This window comes from Lutra lutra, chromosome 3, assembly GCF_902655055.1.
Source record: "Lutra lutra chromosome 3, mLutLut1.2, whole genome shotgun sequence".
Taxonomy (NCBI): Eukaryota; Metazoa; Chordata; class Mammalia; order Carnivora; family Mustelidae; genus Lutra; species Lutra lutra.
In genome coordinates this window covers 133,818,190-133,828,971 of record NC_062280.1, presented here as the reverse complement: position 1 = coordinate 133,828,971, position 10,782 = coordinate 133,818,190, and positions in this window count along the sequence as shown.

Here is a 10,782-nt window from a genome sequence, read left to right as displayed (position 1 = left end):
CTGCATGCCTTACCTTCCAGCGCTAGAACCCCACCTGTACCCACCTGTATTTATTTCCTGGAGCTGCTGTAACAAAGTACCATAAACTGACTGGATGAAAGCAGAAATATATTGTTTCACAGACCTGGAAGCCAGAAGTGTGAAATCAAAGTGTCGCTAAGGACACACTCACTCTGAAGATGCTTAGGAAAGCTTCCTCTTTGTCTCTTCTAGTTTCTGGTAACCCCAGAGGTTCCTTGGCTTATGACTGCATAACTCCAATCTCTGCCTGCCTTCACATGTTTTGTCTCTTCATATCATTTCCCCTCTGCCAGTCATACTAAATTAAAGCCCACCCTAAGAACCACATTTTAACTTGATTATCTGTGTAAAAACCCTATCTCCAAATAAGGTCATATTCTTTTTTTTTAAGATTTTATTTGTTTATTTGACAAACAGAGATCACAAGTAGGCAGGGAGGCAGGCAGAGAGAGAGGAGAAAGCAGGCTTCCTGCTGAGCAGAGAGCCAGATGTGGGGCTCGATTCCAGGACCCTGAGATCATGACCTGAGCTGAAAGCAGATGCTTAACCCACTGAGCCACCCAGCCGCCCCCAAATAAGGCCATATTCTAAAGTACTAGGCATTATAACTGCAATATATCTTTTTGGGGGGAACAGAGTTCAATTCATAATATCATCTGAACAGGAAAAGCTCTTACATCTCCTGGTCTTTTCGTTCATGCTATATTCCTGACATGAATGCCCATCTTCCCTGCTCAACCTCCTCAAAAATACCCTCTCTCCTATACCATCACTCTGCCTGAATCTTCTCTTACTACTCCTGAGCAAGGTGATCAGACTATCATTCTCTGGTCAGGGAGTCCACAGCCTCATGTTTCTCCTCACCCAAATCATTCAGCATCTCCAAAGTTCCCTACATGGTACAGAGGCTCTCAGATGGAGCAGAATGGCCAGTACAGAAAACGAATATGTGGATACAGGATGAAGCCTTGAAATGTGCTGGGAGTAGAAGTAAAAGCCAAGAAAACTACCTGTGCAGTATGTGGTGTGATGTGTGTGTGCATACACACAAGATAATTAAATGCCACAAACTTTTCAGGGAATAACATCAATATTGATGATGGTAATAATAGAGGTTAGAGAAGTCACAAGGTTAAAAGATGTAAGAAAAAAAAGTAGCAGAAATTACAGTAGCTTTTATGAACATCTTAGCATTCATTAATTCTAAATTACCATACAGTGCAATATCATCATGTTTATCCTTAAAAGTGCTGGGCTATTTTTGTCAGAAGTTTTTTTTTTTTCTGGTTTTAGAGATTATAATCTATAGCTATGGTTAGCATTTATATCTTATGCTCATGTAAAATGACTGTGAGCATAAAAAGACTAAAAGAATGAGAAGAATTATTGCTTTAAGAAAGGGAGCCAGGGATGAGACAAACTACTCATCAGGACCTCCTTTCTTCTTCTACTTGGTATCCTTAGATACTTTGTACTTCTCACCCCTTCTTCACTGTGGATCAGTCCTGCTCTAGTTGTTGAGAACCTAGGTTGCCCCAGAAAAAAGTGAGCTAAGTAGGAGGACAGAAGTTCTCCCAACAGTCAGACCCTGTTATGAAGACCAGCTGGTGCTACTGCTTGTCAGTCTGGGGGGAGTCACAGCAGGTGGAGAATTTGCTGCCAGCCTAACCTGAGATGCAATGAAGCAGAGTCCCAGCAGGGCTCAGAACCTTCCCACCATCAGGAAACAGGCTGTTCCTTGGGAGGAAAGAGCACAACCCAGCACAAAAGCTACTTTGAAGAATCTCTTCTTAGCTTTTTGTTTATCCTTCCCACTTTTAGAGCTGCAGGCCTGAAGCTGTGCCATTTGAAGGAAGAAGTATATATAAATATAATTTGTGTTAATATAAGCCAGGGAAAAATGGAAATCACACCAGGCAAAGGAGCTGGCTGCCAGTTAGTAGGCTTGCTTTGTCTTAGCTTGTGAGTTCCTCTTCTACCCATAGCACTGAAATACTAAGAAAATGTTCAAAAGCTGAAAATAAAAGCTTTGGCATTTTAAGGGATGTTTGAACGATGTATTCTATTCCATTATTTTCTTTCCTTTCATTATAGTTTCCCTGACTTGAGACATAGTGTGAGCCTTAAAAAAACTGATGAATGTGAAAAAATGATTTAGGTAAACACAGAACTAAAATTAGCAGTGCTCATTGCAGTGAAAAATAGTGTAAAGCTTACACTTACTATTTCTCATTCTTCAAGCCTTCAATGAGTCTTAAATATTTGAGAGTTTTTGGTACAATATAAAGGCATACAAAATTTCATAAAATTTTCTTCCTTTGCCCAAAACTTTTAGACACATTCCCCTTTCTAAAATAGGATTTTACAAATAGAAACAAATGAACAGAGAGGAAGGCAAACCACAAGAGACTCTTAACTATAGGGAAAAAACTAAGGTTGCTGGAGGGGGCTGGGAGGGATGAGGTAATTTGATGGCTATTAAGGAGGGCACATGAACTAAAGTGCACTGGGTGTTGCATTACAACTGATGAATCGCGAATTCTACTTCTGAAACTAATAATATAGCATATGTTAATTAAATTGATTTAAATTTGAAAATTTTAAAAAGAAGCCAATGAAGTTAAACTATATCAAAATAATTTTTTAAAAACTCACATGTAGGGGCGCCTGGGTGGCTCAGTGGGTTAAGCCGCTGCCTTCGGCTCAGGTCATGATCCCAGGTCCTGGGATCGAGCCCCGCATCGGGCTCTCTGCTCAGCAGGGAGCCTGCTTCCTCCCCTCTCTCTGCCTGCCTCTCCGCCTGCTTGTGATCTCTGTCTGTCAAATAAATAAATAAAATCTTTAAAAAAAAAAAAAAATAAAAATAAAAACTCACATGTAGGGGCACCTGGGTGGCTCAGTGGGTTAGGCCTCTGCCTTCAGCTCAGGTCATGATCTCAGGGTCCTGGGATCCAACCCTGCATCGCATCAGGCTCTCGGCTCAGCGGGGAGCCTGCTTCCCCCCTCTCTCTCTGCTTGCCTTTCTGCCTACTTGTGCTCTCTCTGTCAAATTAAAAAAAAAAAAAACACATATAATAATTTTAAAGACTCTGTAAAAATTATAAAGAAGAAAATTATACCAGCAGGAATCAATGGTTTACTATGTTAATGTATTTCCTTATAGTTTTTTTTTCATACATAAACAGTATCTTTACAATTTCATATGTGTATACTCCTTTTTAAACATCTTTTGTGAAATATTGGGCATACAGAAGAATGCATAAAATGATTGTGCAGCTAACAAATAGATAAAGAGGAACAGCCTCATAACCACCATCCCGTGGGGGCACTCCTGGGATTGCAGAAGCCCACAATCAATGTCGCTTCATGCTGAGTCTTTGTACGAAGCAACCTTTGGTTATACTTTTATTACCCAGGTTTCCTGATGGCAGAAAGAAAAGAGCACTGATGCCAATACAAATATTCTATTCCCCATGAGACTTTTTTCTCTTCTCATTGTGAATTATTAAGTTATCATTTTAGTTTTAGATATCAGTGTTTTGAACTTGGTTTCTGAGACGCTCTTCTGTGATATAGATCTGATGTTGGTGCTGTCAAAATCTCATTTCCAAGTCTGAAAGATAAAGACCACAAGTTGGCATGAGATAAAATCACGAAGTTAATTATGAGACTGATAGGACATGAGACCTGCTGGCATTCCCGGGCAACACGTGCTCTATCTTACCATTGGCTTAGTATGCACATGTTTTTTCCACAGACATTTTGTTATTTTAATTTTGGAGCAGACGATTTGTCTAAAAATTTAAAAAGTTGCAAAAGAACAGCCTAAAGGAAAATATGATTGCCCAGCACTCTGCCCACCTAGTTAGTCTTTAATCTTAATTTCAAAAGTGTTTTTGAAGCTATGCTCCAAGCCTGTGACTGGGAGTTTACTACAGAGTCTATCTAGGACTCAGAGAGCTACGGAGGATATATAGTAGATGCATAAACAGCCTCTTCCTCCTTCCTTGCCTTGCTTTTTGGAAAGTTGGCTTCCTATTCCTATATCTAATCATCCAGATATGTCCGCTTGGTCTCCTACATGCTCAAAACAGCTGAACAGAGAGGTTATCAAGTTTCTTCTCAACAAAACAAGATCTCTTTACTGAGGCTCTGGCCAAACTGAAAGGAGGGGAGGGAAGATAGAAAACTTACTGAAAGAAATAATAATAATTACATTACATTACATTAAATAAGAAAAAAAATGAGATATAATGAAAACAACTTTCTTGTGTTTCCATTTCAATGGGGAAACATTTCCCCTGCCACTGAATTTAAAAAAAAAAAAATCACTATTTTTTGTGATTTTCTTTTTACTTTACATATAAAATAATTCTCTGGTCACCTGAAGGTATTACAGAAATGTAATCTCTTTAGTCTAAGATATTATACTTGAATGGTTATTGAAAGGTAAGACACTCTTTTGGCCACCTAAGGCTTGTATTGGCAAGATGTCTGAGAACACTTATGTGTTAGGCTCTCTACTACATGATAAGGTACAAAATTAAGTATGGTATCTCCCTTTCCTTGGAAGCACATAACAGTCTTTGGTGGATGAAGGATGAATCAAGATGCGCATACATAATTAAACACAATCTATAAGCACTGTAAAAGGATAATGAACAGTATACTGTAGGAGCATCATGGAGAGAACAAATTGTTCTCAGGGATAGGGTTATCTTCAGTAACTTCTCCATAATTAAATCATTCTTAATTATATGCCTCCTTGGAACGAAGGGGAAAAAAGGCTTGTCCTACATATAGAGAAATCTAAATTAGAGTTTATTTGTAAAACAAGTGGAACTCTGTTATTTTTTTCAGATATACAGAAGTACATCAAAAGTTACAACGAAAGTCAAATCCTCAGTTAAATATTAAAACTTTATCCTTTTATTTTTTTATTTTTTTAAGATTTTATTTATTTATTTAAATAAATTTATTTGATTATTTATTTATTTATTTATTATTTTATTATTATTTATTTATTTACAGAGAGATCACAAGTAGGCAAAGAGGCAGGCAGAGGGAGAAGGGGAAGCAGGCTCCCTGCTGAGCAGAAAGCCCAATGCAGGGCTCAATCCCCAGGACCCTGAGATCATGACCTGACCCAAAGGCAGAGGCTTAACACACTGAGCCACCCAGGTGCCCCCCTTTATCCTTTTAAGCTCAGTTTTTAAAGGAAGCTATGTGGTATAATGGAAATCATCTCCTGAGTTAGATCCTACTTAAAAGTCAACTTCTCTAGAATAATGCACACCCTGGCCCTATAGAGCTGTGCTCCTATAGCAAGCACACTGTGCTACTTACCACATAGCATTGCAACTGCCTCTTCTGAGTTGCCTCACATATTACATTACGAGATAACTAATGTGAGAAATTCTGACACAAATCCTTGTACATAGTAAGCATCTAGCAAGGAGCTTTTGAATACTGAATCTGCCAATGATTTACTTGTCTTTGCATATCTAAATACCACAATTGCCTCAACTTCAATAAACTTTAATGAACCCCTCTTTAAAATGGTCTGTTAAAAAAGTTCAAAGACCAAAAAGAACTGGTAGAAAAAAATGTGAACATATTTCTGACACATGTGTCATCTCACTTTAAGTCCAGAAAATATGGTCACCAAATCTGTACATCAAATATTAACAACAATTTAACATTTCATTGACTTTCCCCTTAGAATTAACTAGCTCAAGTTCTAACATTTTTAGAAAATCCAAGTTAGCCTCAAATATCAATTATAAAATGTTTTGGGTGGGGTCTTATTTTGTGTTCTCTTCAAATTAAATGTACTAGCAATAAAATGGCAGAGGAGAACATTTATTTTCAAAATTAGGTTCATTACCATGAAAATTTATTGGTTAGAGTCCATATAAGTAGATTTCATAATGTAATCAATTTTTCCTGGAACAGAGTGTTCCTTTCAATCTACAGAGGCAGTTTTCTGTTCAATTAAGGAAAAAGTCTTTCATAATATGCCTTGAATATATTCACCGTTCCAGTTGTTGAATTCTCTGCCTCAGGGACATCATTTATCCTTTTGTTGGATCATCTTTATCTCTCCTTTCTATTAATGAAGTTCTCTTTAATTGCTTTAATCTTCATGCGTTTTTCTTACCTTTATTTTCATTACCTTAAGTATTTTATTATAAAAAAACTTTAAGTCATATCTTTTCTGTTTGTAATTTTTTTATTAGTTCTGGAATAGGATGTGACTCCTATTCTGGACAATCTTTTTTTATTCTGAGTCTGTTTTATGCTCTTATCTTTGAAAATGTCTTGTTAAGTCCATATTCTTTGTAAATTCTTTAATAATAAGATACTTTCATGGAGATGTTTCTTCTTTTTACTGGCTCTTACTTACTTTTCAAATAAATTTTTTAAATCCATTTCTTGGCTTCAGTGATGTTTTCTTTCTTTTTCTCCCACCTTGTCCATAATATATTTACTATAATTTATTTATATATACCTCAGGCTGGGGAAATGGTTTTTGTTTTATTTGTATGTTGCTCATGCAAGGAGGATGACTGAACAACTGAGTCAACATCTGTTGTTTGGTCTGCTAAGAATCTGGATCAACTCTTTTTGACTTCCTTTCCACACTGAACTTTCAGTTTTATTTACTGTAGCATCAGGCCTTATTGCTTCGATTTGGAGAAAATTAAGTTTCAATTGGGGCTGTAGTTTTTGTTAGCAAGACTGGGCTCTTCTCTGTCTTCAGAGATTCTGTCAAATATTCTTTGCCCCAGTTCTCTCTACCTAATCTTGAGTTTATCTTAATCCAGCGTGAATAATTTGAAATTCAAATAATTCCTCCAATTCAATATGAATCTCTAGAAACTTAGCTCCATCAAGTCAGCCTGAATTTTTCCCTAACCGCATTTCACTTTTACTCTTCCATCAGCCGCTCCTATTCTCCAAAAGGAAGAGAGGACATTGGGGTTTGCAGGGGGTGGAGTTGTGTTGTCTTTTGGCCCCTGCATTACAAGTCTATGGTTTGGTGAAGGGAATTTACCAGCTAGCTCTAAGCTCTAAGCTCATCTCTTCCCTGCCTCCCTCAGAAGATCTAGTCTTAGATCTCCTTTTCTCCCTTATTTCTATTTATTCCTATGTTGATAGATATTAAGTATTTTTAGGATCCTTTCATCTTTTTTCTTACTCTTTCATCCCCAACAGCAGGCTCCAAATATCAACTTTTTCCCTGACCCTGAAGGGCAAATAGAAAGGCAGAAAAGAAGTTTTTAATTTCAAGTACGGTTCTACATCTTCCATGGCTGCCCACATCTTCTCTCTTTCTCTGCTTCTGCCACTACTACATGAAGAGGCATTGGATTTTTCAGGATTTTGTTTAGGCATAGCCCTTTACTCACTTCCATCTTGCTTGACCTTCACTTCCAATACTCCTGTATGAGAAAGTCAGAAGCTGCTCTGAGGTACTCTAAGCAATGCCATCCTAACTTGTGGAAACTTCACTTCTTCCTTCACTAGCCACAAGCCCTTTGTTTGCATTGTTACTTCATGCCAACATTTTTATGCCAAAGTCTTTATTTTTCCTAATGATTTTTAGTTATACCAGTACATTTCAGTGGAAGAGAGGTTTTTTTTGTTTTTATTGGGTTTTTTTTTTTTTTTAGTGAGGAAATCATTCTTGAGAGTCTCCTATGTATAAATGTCATACAAAATGGCTCCATAAGTGAAGTAGATGTTTTTATTTTCTTCATTTTTATTTTAATTCCAGTTAGTTAACAGACAGTGTAATATTAGTCTCAGGTGCAAAATATAGTAATTCAACACTTTGGTACATCACCCAGTGTTCATCACAACAACTGCACTCCTTAATTTCCATCACCTATTTCATCCATCCCACCACCCGCATCCCCTCTGGTAATCATCAGATTGTTCTCTATAATTGAAAGTCTGTTTCTTGCTTTGACTCTCTTTTTTTTTTTTCTTTGCTCGTTTGTTTTGTTTCTTAAATTCCATGTATGAGTGGAATTATATGGTATTTGTCTTTCTCTATCTGACTTATTTCACTTAGCATTATACTCTCTAGCTCCATCCACATCATTGCAAATGGCAAGATTTCATTCTTTTTATGGCTGATATATATATATCTATATAGATATATATATATATCATAACTTATGGATAATATACATATATCACTTCTTTATCCACTCATTAATCAATGGACCAGGGACTACTTCCATATCTTGGCTATTGTACATAAAGCTGCTACAAACACAGGGGTGCGTATATCCCTTTGACTTAGTGTTTTTATATTCTTTGGGTAAATATCCAGTATTGCAATTACTAGATTGCAAGGTAGTTCTATTTTTAACTTGCTGAGGAACCTCCACACTGTTTTCCACAATGGCTGCATCAGCTTGCCTTCCCATCAACAAGTGTTCCTTTCTCTCTACATCATTGTTGACACCTGTCTTTTCTTGTTTTTTATTTTAGCCATTCTCACAGGTATGAAGTGATATCTCATAGTTTTGATTGGTATTTCCCTGATGATGAGTGATGATGAACATATTTTCACATGTCTATTGGCTACCTGGATGTCTTCTTTGGAGAAATGTCTGTTCATGTCTTCTGCCCATTTTTTAATTTGGTTATTTTTTGGAGTTTTATAAGTTCTTTATGTATTTTGGATAGTACCCCTTTATTGGATACATCATTTGCAAATATCTTCTCCCATTCAGTAAGTCACCTTTTGGTTTTGTTGATTGTTTCCTTAATTGTGCAAAAGCTTCTTATTTTGATGTAGTCCCAATAGTTTACTTATGCTTTGGTCTCCCTTGCCTCAAGAGAAATATCTAGAAAAAGTTGCTATGACTAATGTCAAAAAAGTTACTGCTGTGTTCTCTTCTAGAATTTTTATGGTTTTAGGTCTCAAATTTAGGTTTTTAATTCATTTTGAATTCGTTTTTTGTATGGTATAAGAAAGTGGTCCAGTTTCATTCTTTTGCATATTGCTGTCCAATTTCCCCAACACTATTTGATGAAGATACTGGCTTTTTTCCATTCCATATTCTTTTCTGCCTTGTCAAGATTAGTCGGCCATATGGTTGTGGGTTTATTTCTGGATTTTTCTATTCTGTTCCATTGATCTATGCATCTATTTTTGTGCCAGTACCATACTGTTTTTATTACTGCAGCTTTGTAATATAATTTGAAGTATGGAAGTATGTTGCCTCCAGCTGTGTTTTTCTTTTTCAAGACTGCTTTTGGCTATTCAGGATTTTTGTGGTTCCATACAAATTTTAGGAGTTTGTTCTCATTCTGTAAAAAAAAAAAAATGCTGTTGGTGTTTTGGTAAGGACTGCATTAAATCCATAGATGGGGTAGTATAGACATTTTAATAATTTTTGTTCTACTGGTCCATAAGCATGGAATGTCCCTCCATTTCTTTCTGTTGTCTTGAATTTTCTTCATTAGTTTTTAATACTTTTCAGAGAACAGGTTTTTTTTGTTTTGTTTTGTTTTGTTTGTTTTTTTACTTTACTTAGGAGTTTTATTTTAAAAGACACAACTCTGAAGCAGCCAAATAAAAGATGTGCCTACAACAAGGGATGGCAGGGAAGGACACACAACTTCTGTGCCCTCTCTAGGCAGCCCACCGTCCCAGCACCTCTGTGTCCACCCATCCAGAACCACTCTGATTTCCTGACCCCCTCTCCTCCCTGCAGGAGGTGGGGAAGCTGAAAATTCCTGCTCCTGATTGGTTTTTCTGGGGTAAGGAGGGGTCCCACATGGAGTCACTTCATTAGCATGAACTCAGTTGTGGTTCAAAGGGACTCACGGTGAATAACAAAATTCACTCCTGTGACTCAGAACATTGTAAGGATTTTAGTAACTCTGGGCCAGGAACCGGGGAGAGGGGACAAAGACCAAATCCATACATGTTGTTTTTTTTTTATCATACCACATTTGGTTAGGTCTGCTTATACTCTTTCTCTGGATGGGGAACCGGGGATAGGAGGTAACTCTTAGTTCAAAATTTAAAATGTACACGTGAATATATTACCTCTCTGAAAAAGTCTTTCAACTCCTTGGTTAGATTTATTCCTAAGTATCTTATTATTTTTGGTGTGATTGTAAATGTGATTGATTCCTTGATTTCTCTTTCTGCTGCTTTATTATTGGTGTATAGAAATACTACAGATTTCCATATGTTGATTTTGTATGTGACATTATTTAATTTGTTTGTCAGTTCTATAAGTTTGTTAGTGGAGTCTTTGGGGTTTTTTATATAGAGTATCATATCATCTTCACAGAATGAAAGTTTTACTTCTTCCTTACCGATTTGGATTCCTTTTTTTTTTTTTTCCCCTTCTTGTTGTCTGATGGCTATGGCTAGAACATCCAGTACTGTGTTGATTAAAGGTGATAAGAGTGGATATCCTTGTCTTACTCCTGACCTTAAAGGAAAAGCTCTCAGTTTCTCCCCATTAAGGATAATGTTAGTTGTGTTTTTTTCATAGATGCCCTTTATTATGTTGAGATATGTTCCCTCTAAGCCCATTTTATTGTAGGTTTTTATTATAAATGGATCCAAATATCAATATTTGGGTGAATATTAAGCCACCCCTGCAACCAAAGAATAAATCCCATTTGATTGTGGTGGATAATTATTTTAATGTATTGTTGAATTCAGTTTGCTAGTATCTTATTGCAAATTTTTGAATCTATATTCATCAGTGATGTTGGTCT